We start from the raw sequence: 19,001 nt of genomic DNA, 5'->3' as shown, positions 1-19,001 counted from the left end.
AACCGTTTGATTTTTGTATTAAAGTTTTTTTAATTGATTGATGATTGATTCAATCAACTAATTTGTTGATTGTATTAACTTGATTCTTTAGATATTGAAAATTAAATAAATAACATTATGTTAATTTAAGCGTACAGAAACGTTGCTGTTGTTCCAGCAAAAATCTTATTTTCACTTTACCGAGTGCCTAGTAGGTAATTTGCAGATTACCTAGATAATCTGAACGTTACTTAGGTAATTTGAGAAATGGAATAATTTTTGCAGCTTTAACGGATCACCCTAGTTAATCTGCAGATTAGCTAGGTAATGTGCACATTAACGGATTTCGAGCTTTAGCGGTAACATATATATTAAATATAAATTTGGAGAATCTTTTGGAAATTTTTGGAGAAATTTGAAAATAATAAAAGAAATAAGGGGCTGAAGTATAATATCTTTGTTAATTATTTGTTTGCTGATATAAATCACTCGAAAATCGGTTTAAGAAAGAGTGTTTATTTTACTCGTTTATCTTATCTAAAGATAATCTTTTATTTTTAGAAATTATATTTTTAGTGATTATTTATGTTCAGCTTGATGTTCGTGAGTAACATTCGTAAGTCTCCACAAGTACTAATTTGCAGTCAATTTCTTTTTATCATGATGAGATTCATAACTGTCCTATTCCACGTTCTACTAAATAGGAAGATGGGAAAGCAATCAACAGCTTCTGTACAGTGGCCCATAATGCATGATATAAAATTGGTATCTGTTTTTGTAACCAGAATTTGTGGTATCCATGTTCAAACATTGGTTTTAGCTCCTCATTTGTGGATAATTCAATAAGTTCCTCCTGTATTAGTATAGCTTCATCTGAGTTTGTGGGTCTACTTGCAAAAGGGTCCAACACCAAATCAGAGATACTCAAGTGAAGAATATCCTCAAATCTTTGGCTGAGGTCAGAATGAAGAGCCGTTAACTGTTGACAATAAACAAGCAAATCATCATCTTGTTTTTGCAATTTTGAAAGATTTGGAAACAGAGCATTCTTCTCTTCCCAAGTTTTGTTTGTATAAAAAAAGTTTTGCAACAAACACAGATATTATACTTTTAGTTTTGATTAAATTTAATTGATCATCTTGTAACTTCAAATTGGTTTCATTAAATTTGGCAAATAAGTCAGTCATATATGCTATGTCATTTTTTGAATTAATTAAATTGAGCTGCAAATTATTGTTTTTGCTGTCCAGGAATTCCAACGCTGAATCAAAGAGTGCATAAAATCGATCCAAACATGCACCTTTAGATAACCAACGAACTTCTGTGTTAAGTAGTAAACGATTATAATCTTCATCATTTTCTAAACAAAGTTGAGCAAATAATCTCTCATTTAAGGCATATCTTTTGATTCTATTAACTGCCCGAATGACATAGTCTAGTGAGCCATGCAAGTGTTCACTAAGGTTTTTGGTAGCTAATTGGTGTTGGTGAATGACACAATGTACAGAAAATATATTCAGTTTAGCTTGTTTCAAGTATGCCAGAAAGCCTCAGTGTCATCCTACCATTGCCAGAGCACTGTAAGTAGTAACGGAGAGGATATTACTCAAGGGTATATCTTTTGCATCGAAAAATGTTTTTAATTCATTAAATATTGTTTCACCTTTTGTATCAGTTTCCAAACATTTGGCAAATAACAATTCTTGGGAAATATTCTCATCATTTTACAAATCTTACATAAGCTAAAAGTAATGCTTCATTTCCTAGCAAAGTTACCTCGTCAAGTTGTATAGAGAAATTGTTGTATGCACTTTACATCACGCACAAAAGAGAATTAAATTGTTGATTAGATGCACAACTCATCTAGTGTAATATTTTAGACAAGTTATTGTATGTACCGGCAAGATTTCGTTCATGATCAAATCTGCATAGATAGGCAGCCGTGGTCGGCTCGACTCTCATCGTGCAATGCTTGTCATTACTTGTATTTTGTATTTTATGTACCTATATACTTATATTTTACTCAGAATGTAAAAATGGCTACCAATTTATTTATTGCTATTTATTTTTAACTATCCTAATAATGAAAATGGGTCACAATTATTTTACTTTATATTAAACTTTTCTCGGACCCCCTGACATTGTCCACACACCCCCAAATTAATTTTTATTTGCCACAGACCCCCAAAATAGTACCAAGGACCCCTGGGGGTCCGTAGGAACCACTTTGGGAACCACTGCTTTAGATGAAGAAAAGGCTAAAAGATGAGTTGGTAATTCAGAGTTAAAATCAGAAGATATCCTCCATGGTTGTCTAATCCACAACTGCTTTCAAATTAACTTTCAAACACAATGCATGGGTTAGTCACAAAATTACAGTAAATGTTTATTATGTTTAGAATGAATAAGTAAATTATTTATTTTTAACATAGCATCTAAAATAATTTTATACAATTATATCCAATTTTTATATTTTAACTTTTGTTCGAGTTTATTTTATAGAAATAATCATCAAACCATAGAATAACAATGTGTATCACAAAATATATTTAAGATAATTCTATTTCTCCCCATTTGCACTAGTTTAAAAAAATTATTAATTTAATTTTTACCTGATTTTAAAAACCACCACACCTTCTGGATGTTAACTAATAACAAGGTGGTGATAAGAAAATAAAACTTTCTTTTTCATTATGATTTATTTATCTTCAATCATCTTATATACGCAGGTAACAAAATTATTTACCATATACAGAAATTTAACTTAGTTACTTTACAACAACAATTAATTATTCGTGCATTTTATGTTCTTTAAGTGACATTTGCATTTTTATCAATACAGTATCTTTTACAGTGACACATTATAAATCCTTGCTACTTCCAGATGTTAACATGAATGCTGAGCGAAGTGTAAATAAAGTTGAGGGTGCGTTCTGAATGTTAATAAAGTTACTATAGAAATTGTAAATTCATTACGAGCATAAAGTTGATTAAGAAGACTTTCCTTGTTTCCTAACTGATAGAGACCTGATGGATTAATGCTCATAACAACAGCTAAAACATTTCTGGGAGCTGCACGTCCCCTATCAACATTAGGTACCCCAACTAAAATAATCAAACCAATTTCAACTGCAGAAAATTACCCTAAATTGTGAAAACTCTCCGAGCTCGAGCTCAAGCTTGAATAAAAAAAAAAGACAAACGATTCTATGATGCAGATCCCTGTACTATTATTGTGAAATAATAATCAGAACAATTCTTACTGTTTTTGAACATTTTAATAACTAAAATGTCTTTGGATTTTTAGGCCTTATCAGAGGTATTAATTTACATCTGATATGGAGAGTTCCAATGGCTCAATGGCATGAAGGTTGAGAAAAGCGAAATCCTACTCAGGTTTAATATACAGTTATATCTCAGTTTTTGTTGACTTTGGTTATTGTTGGTTTTGTATTTCACCGATTGTTTTCGGATGGATTATCGATGAAAACCAAAGTTTCACTGTATACTGTACACCCGTGCATCTAGCATCAATCTGCATTATTTCTTTAGCTTCTGTTGTCCTATCCTAAAACCTTCCATTTATAAGGAAAAACAGAATGATTTTAGGCTAAAACTTTTTCCAGTGAAACTTGTGGAGTGATGAGTAATATCATCAGAACACAGAGTAGTTTTATGCTAGATTTACCCTAAATATAAGACTACCCAAAACATTACTCTGAGAGGTTGAAATTACTCTAGAAAAGGGTAATTACCCTTGAAATGGTAGCACTGGTGAAGAATGAACACAATACAAACTCCGCAAGTGTTTGCAATATGCCTGTTGACAAGTTACAACCTATCCTTCGTATCGTGGTTGCATCAGCTAATGTTCAGAACGTGTTCTGGCTTTTCTTAATCACCACAACGCATAGTGGTCAAATATCATGAATGCCACGATGCAAATTTTGCTTTGTGGATGTTTTTATGAATGCCATGATGCGAATTTTGCTTCGTGGCCGTTTTGAAATGACCACAATGCATTGTGGTCATTTTTTTCGCTCAATGAGTGATTTTGGTCTTTGAGCATAACATATATATATAAACAAACATTTACAAAAAATAAAAACTACTTGTTAAGCTAACCAACTTACTTATCATAAAAATGTTTTTGGCTCTTTTTGAACCATCATCAGTTACAAGAATTACTTCTAGAATAGCCTTTTAAACCTTTATTCAATTTAACAATGTTGATACAAATTTTTAATAATTTTTAAATTTTTTGTTCAAAATTAGTTATAAGGAATATTGATGATTCAAAAGGAGCCAAAAACATTTTTATGATAATTAAATAAGTTGGTTACTGTAAAAATCTATTTTTTGCATCTAAATTAATTGGTTGGTTAATATTACCTATGGTGACTAAAATGGGTGCACTTCTGACTGACCTCTCGGAGGGGAGCTGCCAGCAGACTGCCGTGTGTTTAAAGTCACTAGTTATTGATTCACGGTAGTTCTTGATCAAAGTAAAAAAGGAAATGTAAAATACTAAAGTTCAAATAAGTTCAAATATCAAATATAATTGAGAAAAACGAACTTAAAGTTTTCTTTAGCACTTTATATATAAGTTACGCGTACTTCCACTTGAGTGTGCTGTGGCATGAGTATGCTGGTCTGCTTGGGTTCGATTCTCTTGTGTATACTTTTTTTTTAACTCATAAATACTTATAATGTATTTATTTATTTACTCATTCATTTATTTCTTATTATTTATTGATTTTTTTGGTATTTTTTTATTATTTATTTATTTTAATTTAATTTCTACTATTCCAAGTCTAATATTTTTACTTTGAAACCCACCTTTGTCAAGTTGAGAGGGAGCTACTTATACCAGGTTTGAACATTGGTCTAGAGTCTTTTTCACTCACTCTTTAACAGTTTGTTTCTGAATTTCGACACAAATAGACATATTTGTGCAGTGAAATTTATTTTCAAAAATTATTTTATAATTAAAAAAATGTCATCAAGCAAAGCAAGTTCTTCATATTGTGACAAAAAAACTGTTGATGATAACTTTTACACAGTGATGTATCGAAGCAGTGGCTAAAATATGTAGTAGTGTATTATGAGAGTTTACTTTTCGAAAATAATTTAATTGCAACAGCATCTTCTGATACGCTATCTGAAGATGCTATGCTGATAGGCATAGAATTATACAATAATACATTGGATGTGTTGAATGAAAAAAGCTTTATAATTGATGACGAATTGATTTATGTCCAAGAAGACTGTACAGAAGGAAATTTCGAAGCAGTTAAAGATGACTCATCTGATGACTATGTACTGTACCTGATGAAAAAAATATAGAATGAAGGAATATATCTCACTGGAATATAAAATCAAAGTCTTAAAACTAACAAAAGCCCACCCTACGTGGAAACTATAAACATTACAAAAAACAAATGTAGTCATTTGAAAAGAATGGATCATTTAAAATTATGGGAAAAAGATGTTGAATGTGGTGGAACTATTTTTGATAAATATCAATTGATTGATTCTTGGATGTACAACCACTTTGTCGAAATGAGACAAAATTATAAACAAGTGACCACAAGAAATTTACAGCATTGGCTTTAGCTGCTAGTCAGTTTCCTGATTTGCAATTTAAAGCGTCAAACCAGTGGGTGGAAAAATTCAAATGATTACAAAATAACGCTGAACTACTGGACAAAAATTATGAAATTCATTCTCGAGAGGATTGCCTGAAAATACATTCAATTATCCATCATCAATTATCAGCACCAATATTTTGTGACATGATAAAATATGCTTGGTATGCCAGTGGACTCTGTGATATAAGAAAGTCTTTTACAAATGTAAATGAAGCGTGTTTTTCATCAGATCGTTTACAAATACCTTGCAATTGTAAAACAAGCAGCATTTTTTTGTTGTTCTTGGTGTAGACAGAATTTTTGTTTTGAATGTTTTTACAATAAGTATCATTCAGGATCATGTACATCTGACAATGATATGTAATTATATTATAATGCTTCAATAAATTAAGTTCATTTTTCTCGATTATATTTGAATTTTGCACTTTAGTATTTTACAGGTAGTACATTCACATGGTGTACTACCTCTACACCAAAGATCATCAAAATCCAAATCTGTAGTGTCTCCTTGTAAGTAGACTGTTTTAAGGAAAAATGTATTTATTTATTAAAGTTTTATTTACTTATTGTCAGTGTACTGTATTTATTCTAATAAACAGTACAGTTGCATGCAAGCTGAAAAAAGTTATAGCTATCATGTTGTTTATTAGAGTAAATACAAAATACAGTATTTAGTTTTCTCAAGGTAAATTATATAGTGCTTCATAGTTCATAATGCAAATAAAAAAATAAGTGGTTATTTGAAATAAGACAAGAAAAAAGTAAAGAATAAATTTTCAGAATTTTCTTTAGTTTCTAGAAAAACATGTGTAAAGTTTTTTGTTTATATTGTGAAAATTGATAGATTGATATCCAATAATAGTACTTTTATAGTGGAATGGTAAATATGAGTTTTTTTTTNTACTAAAACTTAACGTACTGTACATAACATAATGTAACAATAACTTAAAAATAACTTAGAAAAGATTTTAAAAAATTAGTGTTGTTTTATATATATATATTTAAATTTTTATTCACTGCTTTTAGCTTTCTTTCCTTCACTTCCACCAGCACTTTCACTGGATAGAGGTTGCTTAGTAAAATATCTATCCAAAGATGTTTGGCTTTGCCTACTTATTCACTGCTTTTAGCTTTCTTTCCTTCACTTTCACCAGCACTTTCACTGGATACAGGTCGCTCGGTAAAATATCTATCCAAAGAGGTTTGGTTTTGCCTACTTTTTAAAATGTTTCTAAAATGACTTAGACAAATGTCATTACTCCGAGCAGCAAAACAGCCAGTGTGAACCTTTTTGGGATGTTTCTTTTCAATAAAATCATCACTTTCTAATAATACCTCAAGATTTCCTTTATCGAGCAAGATCCTTCCACGACGAAGCAAACACGTGGACTGAGACGGAACGCGGAATGAACAGAAGTGAATAAAAAATGGTGCTGCGAACTAATGTAACGTTGTATGGTGAGTTTTTGTTCATATCGTAGAGCAAAAATATGTTCAAATTTCATGTCGTATTTTGAAAATTTCATATGCTGAGACGTTCATACCTGAGGTACCACTGTATATTGTTTTTTACTGATTTATGTTCTCACTTATGTGAGTTAAATGTCAAACTACAAGGTGTTAATAAAACGATCATTGTAATGTTTGACTTAATCAAAGCGATCAAAGTCAAATTACAAGTTTTTAATCACAACATTCTTTAAAATTCATATAAACATTTTCGAATACAAAAAAAATTTTTTTTCTGACATTGAAAGTCATAAAAAACCAAATCAAGAGAAAATAAAAAAAGGATTTTCAGCAACAATTCAATCCGTGATCCAGGAATTTTCTGCAAGATTTACACAGTTTTTGACAATTTTAAGAAACGTCAAAATTTATTTTATATTACGATAAAATACCGTTTGATAAATTAAATTTAAAACTCTTTGACTGTTTAAATTTGCATGACATAGAAATGCGATTAATTAATTTCCAGTCAAGCTCCATATGAAACAAAAAATTTGCTGATTTAAGAAAAGATTTGAAAGTAATTGAAAATAATCAATTATTGGGTATAATAAATAAATGTGCCAAAGATGAAATTCTAACCACATGGAATGCTTTTGCTTAAAAATATTAGCAAAAGCAATTTTATCAATATTTTCATTGACGTGGTCATGTGAATAGCTACTTTCTGAAATGAATTTTATAAAAAATAAATTAAGAAATAGGATAACGGACCAATCAAGCTCTGTATGTGTACTTTTAAAAATAACAAAGTATAATCCAGATATAAAATCCATATCATTTAATATGCAGCAACAAAAGTCACATTAAAAACAAATGTTTGTGTATTTTGTGAAATATTTAAATTACTCTTAATAAATTGTAACGGATGCAACTTTTAAAATCATACCATATTAATAAAATTGTTTAATAAAAATTTTTCTTTTGCAATTCCATAGTAAAAACATTTCTCTTAGTATCTATAGGGCAATAAGATTTATAACTAATTGTTTTTTCTGTATTACATAATTTTTCGTACTTATGAAACACCAGTTGCGTTTTCTCATGTTTAATAGTCACATTCAAATAGTTTATTTCCTGATTCTGTTCTAATTCACTAGTAAACTTTATATTAGTTTTTAAGTTATTCGCATAATCTTCAATTTCATGAGGTGTTACTATATATGAATCAAAAATAATTAATATGTCGTCCACATAACGAGCATAAAATTCTATACCTGGAACTTGTGATATATTTTCATCAATTGATTTCATACAAATCTCAGCTAATTTAGATCCAACAACTGATCCCATTAATATTCCATTTTTTTGGCGAAAAAAATCTGTATTAATTTTAAAATAATTATTTTTAAATATAAATTCTATATATATATATGTGTTACCGCTAAAGCTCGAAATCCGTTAATGTGTACATTACCTAGTTAATCTGCAGATTAACTAGGGTGATCCGTTAAAGCTGCGAAAATTGTTCAATTTCTCAAATTACCTAGGTAATTTGCAGAGTATCTAGGTAATCTGCACATTAACGGCTTCCGTATCGTTAAAGTTCAAAAGTTTGTTTCTTTCACTTCCTTTCCCCACTCCTTCTTTTTACGTAGATAAATTTAAATCCTAGAATGCAAGCAAGCACCGAATTGGTGAGTAAAATCAAGAAAAGATTCTTCGCAAACCTCTTTAGCGAAGATTTAAAATATAATACGTAGTGTTTTAATAACAAACCAAAGTATGATTCCATAATTGAAGATGTAAAGCAAATAAAAGTTTCCAAGAAGAAAGAATCATCTCGAGATTATCAAATAATTCAAAGGTGTGATGTGTTGACTGTACGAGGCTGTGAAAAACTCATTGAGCCGTTGTCAGATGCGCGAGAAAGGTTTGAAAAAGTTTGTCCATGCCGGAGAATTGTTTGACATTCGATAAAAACTGAAGAAGACCTTGAAAAATTAGAAGATTCACAAGAGACTGTGATTATGAGATCACAGTCAAATCTTACTCAAGAGGACATTCCGTTATCCCCCGCTTCTACAGAATCACCTATAGAAATACAAGAATTTACCGATAGTAATCTTAAACTGCCTTCTATACCGTTGATTGATGATGCAGTCACGAAGAATATTCAGTTACCCTGCACCTCCAAGGAATCGCCTCTGCAAGTTGAAGAAGTCATCACTGAGTTACTCTCAACTTCAGCAGAATCGCCATCACAGTTTCGTACGGAGCCTGTAAAGAGCACTATACAAGACATAGTCTGTATTGTTTGCTCAAAAGCAGCATCAAGTGCTCACAAGTGTAAATCGTGTAATATGTTTGTTCACGCAGTTTGTGGTGAAGTAGATCCTAAAGAGGAAGGGTATGGTAAGAATGTATTGTGCATCATCTGTAAAAAGAATATGGATCAGAAAATACAGCGTGATGAAGCCAAGAAATGTTTAGAAAAGCAAGCAAAGAAAATGTTAGCAGTTTCTAATGCAAAGCACCCAAACGTCGATGAAGGTTTCGCTGTGAGAATTAAAGTACCCGAAGAAGACAGAGCAAAAACTGATGCACGTTCAATTTTAGCTGTGGTTCTTAGTAAAACAGAGGATGGCTTTTATAAACTTGATACTAAAACAGGTATTTTAAAACAATTGTATGCAAAATCTGAATTCAGTGTTTGCAAAGAGAGATTTTTAACGAAAGAAGATGGATGTCCCTGCTGTAGAAATATCTTTACGTCAAACAGCAATAAAACAATCCCTTGGTACTGGGCAGGGTTTCAGAAAATGTGACTGCAAATCTAAATGTACCACAAATAGGCGTGCTTGTCGCAAAAACCAATTGCTACGTAATTCAAAGTGTCACCAATCTTTAGATTGCACTAATAAGTAAGTACAATTTTATCATATGTTTTGCAAATTCATTTCCCTAATTGTAGTAATATTTTAAACCGTTTGATTTTTGTATTAAAGTTTTTTTAATTGATTGATGATTGATTCAATCAACTAATTTGTTGATTGTATTAACTTGATTCTTTAGATATTGAAAATTAAATAAATAACATTATGTTAATTTAAGCGTACAGAAACGTTGCTGTTGTTCCAGCAAAAATCTTATTTTCACTTTACCGAGTGCCTAGTAGGTAATTTGCAGATTACCTAGATAATCTGAACGTTACTTAGGTAATTTGAGAAATGGAATAATTTTTGCAGCTTTAACGGATCACCCTAGTTAATCTGCAGATTAGCTAGGTAATGTGCACATTAACGGATTTCGAGCTTTAGCGGTAACATATATATTAAATATAAATTTGGAGAATCTTTTGGAAATTTTTGGAGAAATTTGAAAATAATAAAAGAAATAAGGGGCTGAAGTATAATATCTTTGTTAATTATTTGTTTGCTGATATAAATCACTCGAAAATCGGTTTAAGAAAGAGTGTTTATTTTACTCGTTTATCTTATCTAAAGATAATCTTTTATTTTTAGAAATTATATTTTTAGTGATTATTTATGTTCAGCTTGATGTTCGTGAGTAACATTCGTAAGTCTCCACAAGTACTAATTTGCAGTCAATTTCTTTTTATCATGATGAGATTCATAACTGTCCTATTCCACGTTCTACTAAATAGGAAGATGGGAAAGCAATCAACAGCTTCTGTACAGTGGCCCATAATGCATGATATAAAATTGGTATCTGTTTTTGTAACCAGAATTTGTGGTATCCATGTTCAAACATTGGTTTTAGCTCCTCATTTGTGGATAATTCAATAAGTTCCTCCTGTATTAGTATAGCTTCATCTGAGTTTGTGGGTCTACTTGCAAAAGGGTCCAACACCAAATCAGAGATACTCAAGTGAAGAATATCCTCAAATCTTTGGCTGAGGTCAGAATGAAGAGCCGTTAACTGTTGACAATAAACAAGCAAATCATCATCTTGTTTTTGCAATTTTGAAAGATTTGGAAACAGAGCATTCTTCTCTTCCCAAGTTTTGTTTGTATAAAAAAAGTTTTGCAACAAACACAGATATTATACTTTTAGTTTTGATTAAATTTAATTGATCATCTTGTAACTTCAAATTGGTTTCATTAAATTTGGCAAATAAGTCAGTCATATATGCTATGTCATTTTTTGAATTAATTAAATTGAGCTGCAAATTATTGTTTTTGCTGTCCAGGAATTCCAACGCTGAATCAAAGAGTGCATAAAATCGATCCAAACATGCACCTTTAGATAACCAACGAACTTCTGTGTTAAGTAGTAAACGATTATAATCTTCATCATTTTCTAAACAAAGTTGAGCAAATAATCTCTCATTTAAGGCATATCTTTTGATTCTATTAACTGCCCGAATGACATAGTCTAGTGAGCCATGCAAGTGTTCACTAAGGTTTTTGGTAGCTAATTGGTGTTGGTGAATGACACAATGTACAGAAAATATATTCAGTTTAGCTTGTTTCAAGTATGCCAGAAAGCCTCAGTGTCATCCTACCATTGCCAGAGCACTGTAAGTAGTAACGGAGAGGATATTACTCAAGGGTATATCTTTTGCATCGAAAAATGTTTTTAATTCATTAAATATTGTTTCACCTTTTGTATCAGTTTCCAAACATTTGGCAAATAACAATTCTTGGGAAATATTCTCATCATTTTACAAATCTTACATAAGCTAAAAGTAATGCTTCATTTCCTAGCAAAGTTACCTCGTCAAGTTGTATAGAGAAATTGTTGTATGCACTTTACATCACGCACAAAAGAGAATTAAATTGTTGATTAGATGCACAACTCATCTAGTGTAATATTTTAGACAAGTTATTGTATGTACCGGCAAGATTTCGTTCATGATCAAATCTGCATAGATAGGCAGCCGTGGTTGGCTCGACTCTCATCGTGCAATGCTTGTCATTACTTGTATTTTGTATTTTATGTACCTATATACTTATATTTTACTCAGAATGTAAAAATGGCTACCAATTTATTTATTGCTATTTATTTTTAACTATCCTAATAATGAAAATGGGTCACAATTATTTTACTTTATATTAAACTTTTCTCGGACCCCCTGACATTGTCCACACACCCCCAAATTAATTTTTATTTGCCACAGACCCCCAAAATAGTACCAAGGACCCCTGGGGGTCCGTAGGAACCACTTTGGGAACCACTGCTTTAGATGAAGAAAAGGCTAAAAGATGAGTTGGTAATTCAGAGTTAAAATCAGAAGATATCCTCCATGGTTGTCTAATCCACAACTGCTTTCAAATTAACTTTCAAACACAATGCATGGGTTAGTCACAAAATTACAGTAAATGTTTATTATGTTTAGAATGAATAAGTAAATTAATTATTTTTAACATAGCATCTAAAATAATTTTATACAATTATATCCAATTTTTATATTTTAACTTTTGTTCGAGTTTATTTTATAGAAATAATCATCAAACCATAGAATAACAATGTGTATCACAAAATATATTTAAGATAATTCTATTTCTCCCCATTTGCACTAGTTTAAAAAAATTATTAATTTAATTTTTACCTGATTTTAAAAACCACCACACCTTCTGGATGTTAACTAATAACAAGGTGGTGATAAGAAAATAAAACTTTCTTTTTCATTATGATTTATTTATCTTCAATCATCTTATATACGCAGGTAACAAAATTATTTACCATATACAGAAATTTAACTTAGTTACTTTACAACAACAATTAATTATTCGTGCATTTTATGTTCTTTAAGTGACATTTGCATTTTTATCAATACAGTATCTTTTACAGTGACACATTATAAATCCTTGCTACTTCCAGATGTTAACATGAATGCTGAGCGAAGTGTAAATAAAGTTGAGGGTGCGTTCTGAATGTTAATAAAGTTACTATAGAAATTGTAAATTCATTACGAGCATAAAGTTGATTAAGAAGACTTTCCTTGTTTCCTAACTGATAGAGACCTGATGGATTAATGCTCATAACAACAGCTAAAACATTTCTGGGAGCTGCACGTCCCCTATCAACATTAGGTACCCCAACTAAAATAATCAAACCAATTTCAACTGCAGAAAATTACCCTAAATTGTGAAAACTCTCCGAGCTCGAGCTCAAGCTTGAATAAAAAAAAAAGACAAACGATTCTATGATGCAGATCCCTGTACTATTATTGTGAAATAATAATCAGAACAATTCTTACTGTTTTTGAACATTTTAATAACTAAAATGTCTTTGGATTTTTAGGCCTTATCAGAGGTATTAATTTACATCTGATATGGAGAGTTCCAATGGCTCAATGGCATGAAGGTTGAGAAAAGCGAAATCCTACTCAGGTTTAATATACAGTTATATCTCAGTTTTTGTTGACTTTGGTTATTGTTGGTTTTGTATTTCACCGATTGTTTTCGGATGGATTATCGATGAAAACCAAAGTTTCACTGTATACTGTACACCCGTGCATCTAGCATCAATCTGCATTATTTCTTTAGCTTCTGTTGTCCTATCCTAAAACCTTCCATTTATAAGGAAAAACAGAATGATTTTAGGCTAAAACTTTTTCCAGTGAAACTTGTGGAGTGATGAGTAATATCATCAGAACACAGAGTAGTTTTATGCTAGATTTACCCTAAATATAAGACTACCCAAAACATTACTCTGAGAGGTTGAAATTACTCTAGAAAAGGGTAATTACCCTTGAAATGGTAGCACTGGTGAAGAATGAACACAATACAAACTCCGCAAGTGTTTGCAATATGCCTGTTGACAAGTTACAACCTATCCTTCGTATCGTGGTTGCATCAGCTAATGTTCAGAACGTGTTCTGGCTTTTCTTAATCACCACAACGCATAGTGGTCAAATATCATGAATGCCACGATGCAAATTTTGCTTTGTGGATGTTTTTATGAATGCCATGATGCGAATTTTGCTTCGTGGCCGTTTTGAAATGACCACAATGCATTGTGGTCATTTTTTTCGCTCAATGAGTGATTTTGGTCTTTGAGCATAACATATATATATAAACAAACATTTACAAAAAATAAAAACTACTTGTTAAGCTAACCAACTTACTTATCATAAAAATGTTTTTGGCTCTTTTTGAACCATCATCAGTTACAAGAATTACTTCTAGAATAGCCTTTTAAACCTTTATTCAATTTAACAATGTTGATACAAATTTTTAATAATTTTTAAATTTTTTGTTCAAAATTAGTTATAAGGAATATTGATGATTCAAAAGGAGCCAAAAACATTTTTATGATAATTAAATAAGTTGGTTACTGTAAAAATCTATTTTTTGCATCTAAATTAATTGGTTGGTTAATATTACCTATGGTGACTAAAATGGGTGCACTTCTGACTGACCTCTCGGAGGGGAGCTGCCAGCAGACTGCCGTGTGTTTAAAGTCACTAGTTATTGATTCACGGTAGTTCTTGATCAAAGTAAAAAAGGAAATGTAAAATACTAAAGTTCAAATAAGTTCAAATATCAAATATAATTGAGAAAAACGAACTTAAAGTTTTCTTTAGCACTTTATATATAAGTTACGCGTACTTCCACTTGAGTGTGCTGTGGCATGAGTATGCTGGTCTGCTTGGGTTCGATTCTCTTGTGTATACTTTTTTTTTAACTCATAAATACTTATAATGTATTTATTTATTTACTCATTCATTTATTTCTTATTATTTATTGATTTTTTTGGTATTTTTTTATTATTTATTTATTTTAATTTAATTTCTACTATTCCAAGTCTAATATTTTTACTTTGAAACCCACCTTTGTCAAGTTGAGAGGGAGCTACTTATACCAGGTTTGAACATTGGTCTAGAGTCTTTTTCACTCACTCTTTAACAGTTTGTTTCTGAATTTCGACACAAATAGACATATTTGTGCAGTGAAATTTATTTTGAAAAATTATTTTATAATTAAAAAAATGTCATCAAGCAAAGCAAGTTCTTCATATTGTGACAAAAAAACTGTTGATGATAACTTTTACACAGTGATGTATCGAAGCAGTGGCTAAAATATGTAGTAGTGTATTATGAGAGTTTACTTTTCGAAAATAATTTAATTGCAACAGCATCTTCTGATACGCTATCTGAAGATGCTATGCTGATAGGCATAGAATTATACAATAATACATTGGATGTGTTGAATGAAAAAAGCTTTATAATTGATGACGAATTGATTTATGTCCAAGAAGACTGTACAGAAGGAAATTTCGAAGCAGTTAAAGATGACTCATCTGATGACTATGTACTGTACCTGATGAAAAAAATATAGAATGAAGGAATATATCTCACTGGAATATAAAATCAAAGTCTTAAAACTAACAAAAGCCCACCCTACGTGGAAACTATAAACATTACAAAAAACAAATGTAGTCATTTGAAAAGAATGGATCATTTAAAATTATGGGAAAAAGATGTTGAATGTGGTGGAACTATTTTTGATAAATATCAATTGATTGATTCTTGGATGTACAACCACTTTGTCAAAATGAGACAAAATTATAAACAAGTGACCACAAGAAATTTACAGCATTGGCTTTAGCTGCTAGTCAGTTTCCTGATTTGCAATTTAAAGCGTCAAACCAGTGGGTGGAAAAATTCAAATGATTACAAAATAACGCTGAACTACTGGACAAAAATTATGAAATTCATTCTCGAGAGGATTGCCTGAAAATACATTCAATTATCCATCATCAATTATCAGCACCAATATTTTGTGACATGATAAAATATGCTTGGTATGCCAGTGGACTCTGTGATATAAGAAAGTTTTTTACAAATGTAAATGAAGCGTGTTTTTCATCAGATCGTTTACAAATACCTTGCAATTGTAAAACAAGCAGCATTTTTTTGTTGTTCTTGGTGTAGACAGAATTTTTGTTTTGAATGTTTTTACAATAAGTATCATTCAGGATCATGTACATCTGACAATGATATGTAATTATATTATAATGCTTCAATAAATTAAGTTCATTTTTCTCGATTATATTTGAATTTTGCACTTTAGTATTTTACAGGTAGTACATTCACATGGTGTACTACCTCTACACCAAAGATCATCAAAATCCAAATCTGTAGTGTCTCCTTGTAAGTAGACTGTTTTAAGGAAAAATGTATTTATTTATTAAAGTTTTATTTACTTATTGTCAGTGTACTGTATTTATTCTAATAAACAGTACAGTTGCATGCAAGCTGAAAAAAGTTATAGCTATCATGTTGTTTATTAGAGTAAATACAAAATACAGTATTTAGTTTTCTCAAGGTAAATTATATAGTGCTTCATAGTTCATAATGCAAATAAAAAAATAAGTGGTTATTTGAAATAAGACAAGAAAAAAGTAAAGAATAAATTTTCAGAATTTTCTTTAGTTTCTAGAAAAACATGTGTAAAGTTTTTTGTTTATATTGTGAAAATTGATAGATTGATATCCAATAATAGTACTTTTATAGTGGAATGGTAAATATGAGTTTTTTTTTATATAAATGATGATATAAATGTTTATCTTTACATAATGAATACAATATCTTTACATAATGAAAGATAAAGGAACAATTTATATTTATTGTTTACATCTATGCCACAATAAATTATGTTGTATGGTATCTAAATATGTAGTAAGTGCATAGATACAAATCAGAATAGTCTAATCATTTTTGGTGCTAAGTGAATCTGTCATAGTAGAGAAGTAATAGAGAGGTTGAGGCGCACGTTTTAAACGTGTAAACGTGTACGTGTGACGTTCGGCGCCGCTTTCCCGTAAGCCTAAAAGTTTGACGATGGTGTTTGGAATGTCGAGCGTAATTCCACCGACTATCCAAACACCATTGTCAAACTTTTAGGCTTACGGGAAAGCGGCGCCGAACGTCACACGTACACGTTTACACGTTTAAAACGTGCGCCTCAACCTCTCTAATTTTTTTATCAGTATGTAAAAAATGAGATATTTTGAATTTTTAAATAAATAACAATAAAGTAGGCCAATTTTCAATAAGGATTGGACTGAATGCAGCCTGCATGCTACCAATTGATATAATTTTGAAAGAATAATAATAATTTCAATTATTTAATTTATTGTCAGATTTTAGAGGCTACCCTTGAATAATATAATGGGATTATTAAAGAATAAAGATAAATTTTATTAATTTCAACCTTTTTGAAGTTCTTTGAAGTATTATATTCAGCTTATACATGTTATAAAACACTTGTAAATACAAAAAATAGAAACATTCACTAAGAAAAATTTTATTGTAATATAAAAAGTTTTGTATTGTGTATAAAATAAGGATTTATAGTTTTTTTTTATATTTAGTCATTTCTTGGATTTAGCAACAAACACTGGACCAAAGACTTTGTTCACTTATCTCAGATATTATTTAAAACTAGCTGCAAGGACACGCTTCGCTGGGTTTTTATTTGTATGTAATATAGTGTTTTTTTCTATATAAAAAACTGTTTTTCTAAGTAATCTAGAATCTAGCTGCAAGGACCCGCTTCGCTGGGCAAAAAGTTACAATAGTGAAGATTAAGATAATTACATTATAGCCAATCTTACCCGTTTTCACAGAATGCAAGAATTAGATCCCCCGTTTCCAGACTAATTAGAGAATTTTTACGTCCAGTCAAACGAACTATTTTCAGCATTTCTGGAACATTTACAATCGTTCTATAATCGAACCAATATTCGAATTTTATGTTTGAATTAAATTCGAACATAACATTTGAAATAGAAAACCACTTTCAACCACTTTCAGCCCCATATCTCCCACACCCTTATAGCTATCGAGACACAACCACCATAGTGCATGAATGGAGACTTGGGGCTACTACCACATACAAACACCATTCACGTGCAATGTGTAGTTTTGGCGGAAAAGTGAAATATAGGGACATACATGTCCATTTTTATATATATATAGATGTTGCTGTATATTTTAAATATCCAGCAGTTTTTTAAATCAATATACAGTTTTTGTAAAAGAAAAGTATAATGAGAATGGTAATTAGAAATAATTAAAGAATCATTGAAATTATAGAGCTATTTTTATCCAATAATTAACAGTTTGACTAGAAATATTAAGTGTCATTTTGTATTGAATTTAATAATTAATTTATAAAAATGTAAAAGAAAAAACACAAAATGGATTGGTGTTCAAAACTGTAACTACTGCAAACTTGCAAGTAACATTATTGATTATACTATCTGTGCTTTTGAGGTAAGATATTTGCATATTTTCTCCATTAAAGAACTCATTTGATTTCTTCTTCCAGTATTCTTTCTTTCAAAATTATCTGACTTTCTTATTGTCTCTCTTCCATTATGCAAAGGCAAAATACCTGTCAATCTACAATGTTTTATGCTAACAAGTAAGAGGATCAAAAAGTTGTCTAAAAATGGAACTGTAAACTTCACTTGACAAGTTTAATTAAGGTTACAGATGAATTCTATTAAATGACAGCACCAAAGAATAAGTGTGATATTTATCAACTGAAATTCATGATAAGCATGTAAATCATTCTGCTTTTTTTAATAGAATTTTGGAGAATAGTAAGAATAAGAAATTTTTATCTTATCTACTTAATCAAGATAAAAATATATTAATTATTATACCATTACTAGATATTTTGTCTGCTAAATCCAGTCAATGCAAACATTTTAAACCTGATATATTTGTCTCTCTTAAGTAATAAGAACTGTAGGAATCTCAAATTTACACCTTATATTATTATCAATATATATGTTACAGTCAAAACCCGTTTTTAGTTAGAACGCGTTTTAACTAGTTGAAACTAGTTTATACTGAATATCTTTGTTAAAACCCGTTTTGTCTAGTTAAAACTAGTTTATACTCAAATTCATTTTTGACTCCCGTTTTGTCCTAGTTTT

General features: G+C 30.4%; 1 protein-coding gene and 2 pseudogenes across 2 annotated transcripts in view; 1 reads left to right on the top strand and 2 right to left on the bottom strand.

Annotated features, from left to right (window-relative positions):
• The window catches only part of LOC111618480 (rho-related BTB domain-containing protein 1-like), a 153,950-nt gene that overhangs the window by 18,125 nt on the left and 116,824 nt on the right, over positions 1 to 19,001 (top strand). The window lies entirely within an intron of this gene.
• LOC111618459 lies at positions 414 to 8,432 on the bottom strand (annotated as a pseudogene).
• LOC111618458 lies at positions 10,477 to 12,004 on the bottom strand (annotated as a pseudogene).

This window comes from Centruroides sculpturatus, unplaced genomic scaffold (assembly GCF_000671375.1).
Source record: "Centruroides sculpturatus isolate CEXI.00-Female unplaced genomic scaffold, Cexi_2.0 scaffold5, whole genome shotgun sequence".
Lineage (NCBI taxonomy): Eukaryota > Metazoa > Arthropoda > Arachnida > Scorpiones > Buthidae > Centruroides > Centruroides sculpturatus.
The sequence above is the reverse complement of the archived record's forward strand: the minus strand, read 5'-3'. Positions and strand labels throughout refer to the sequence as shown.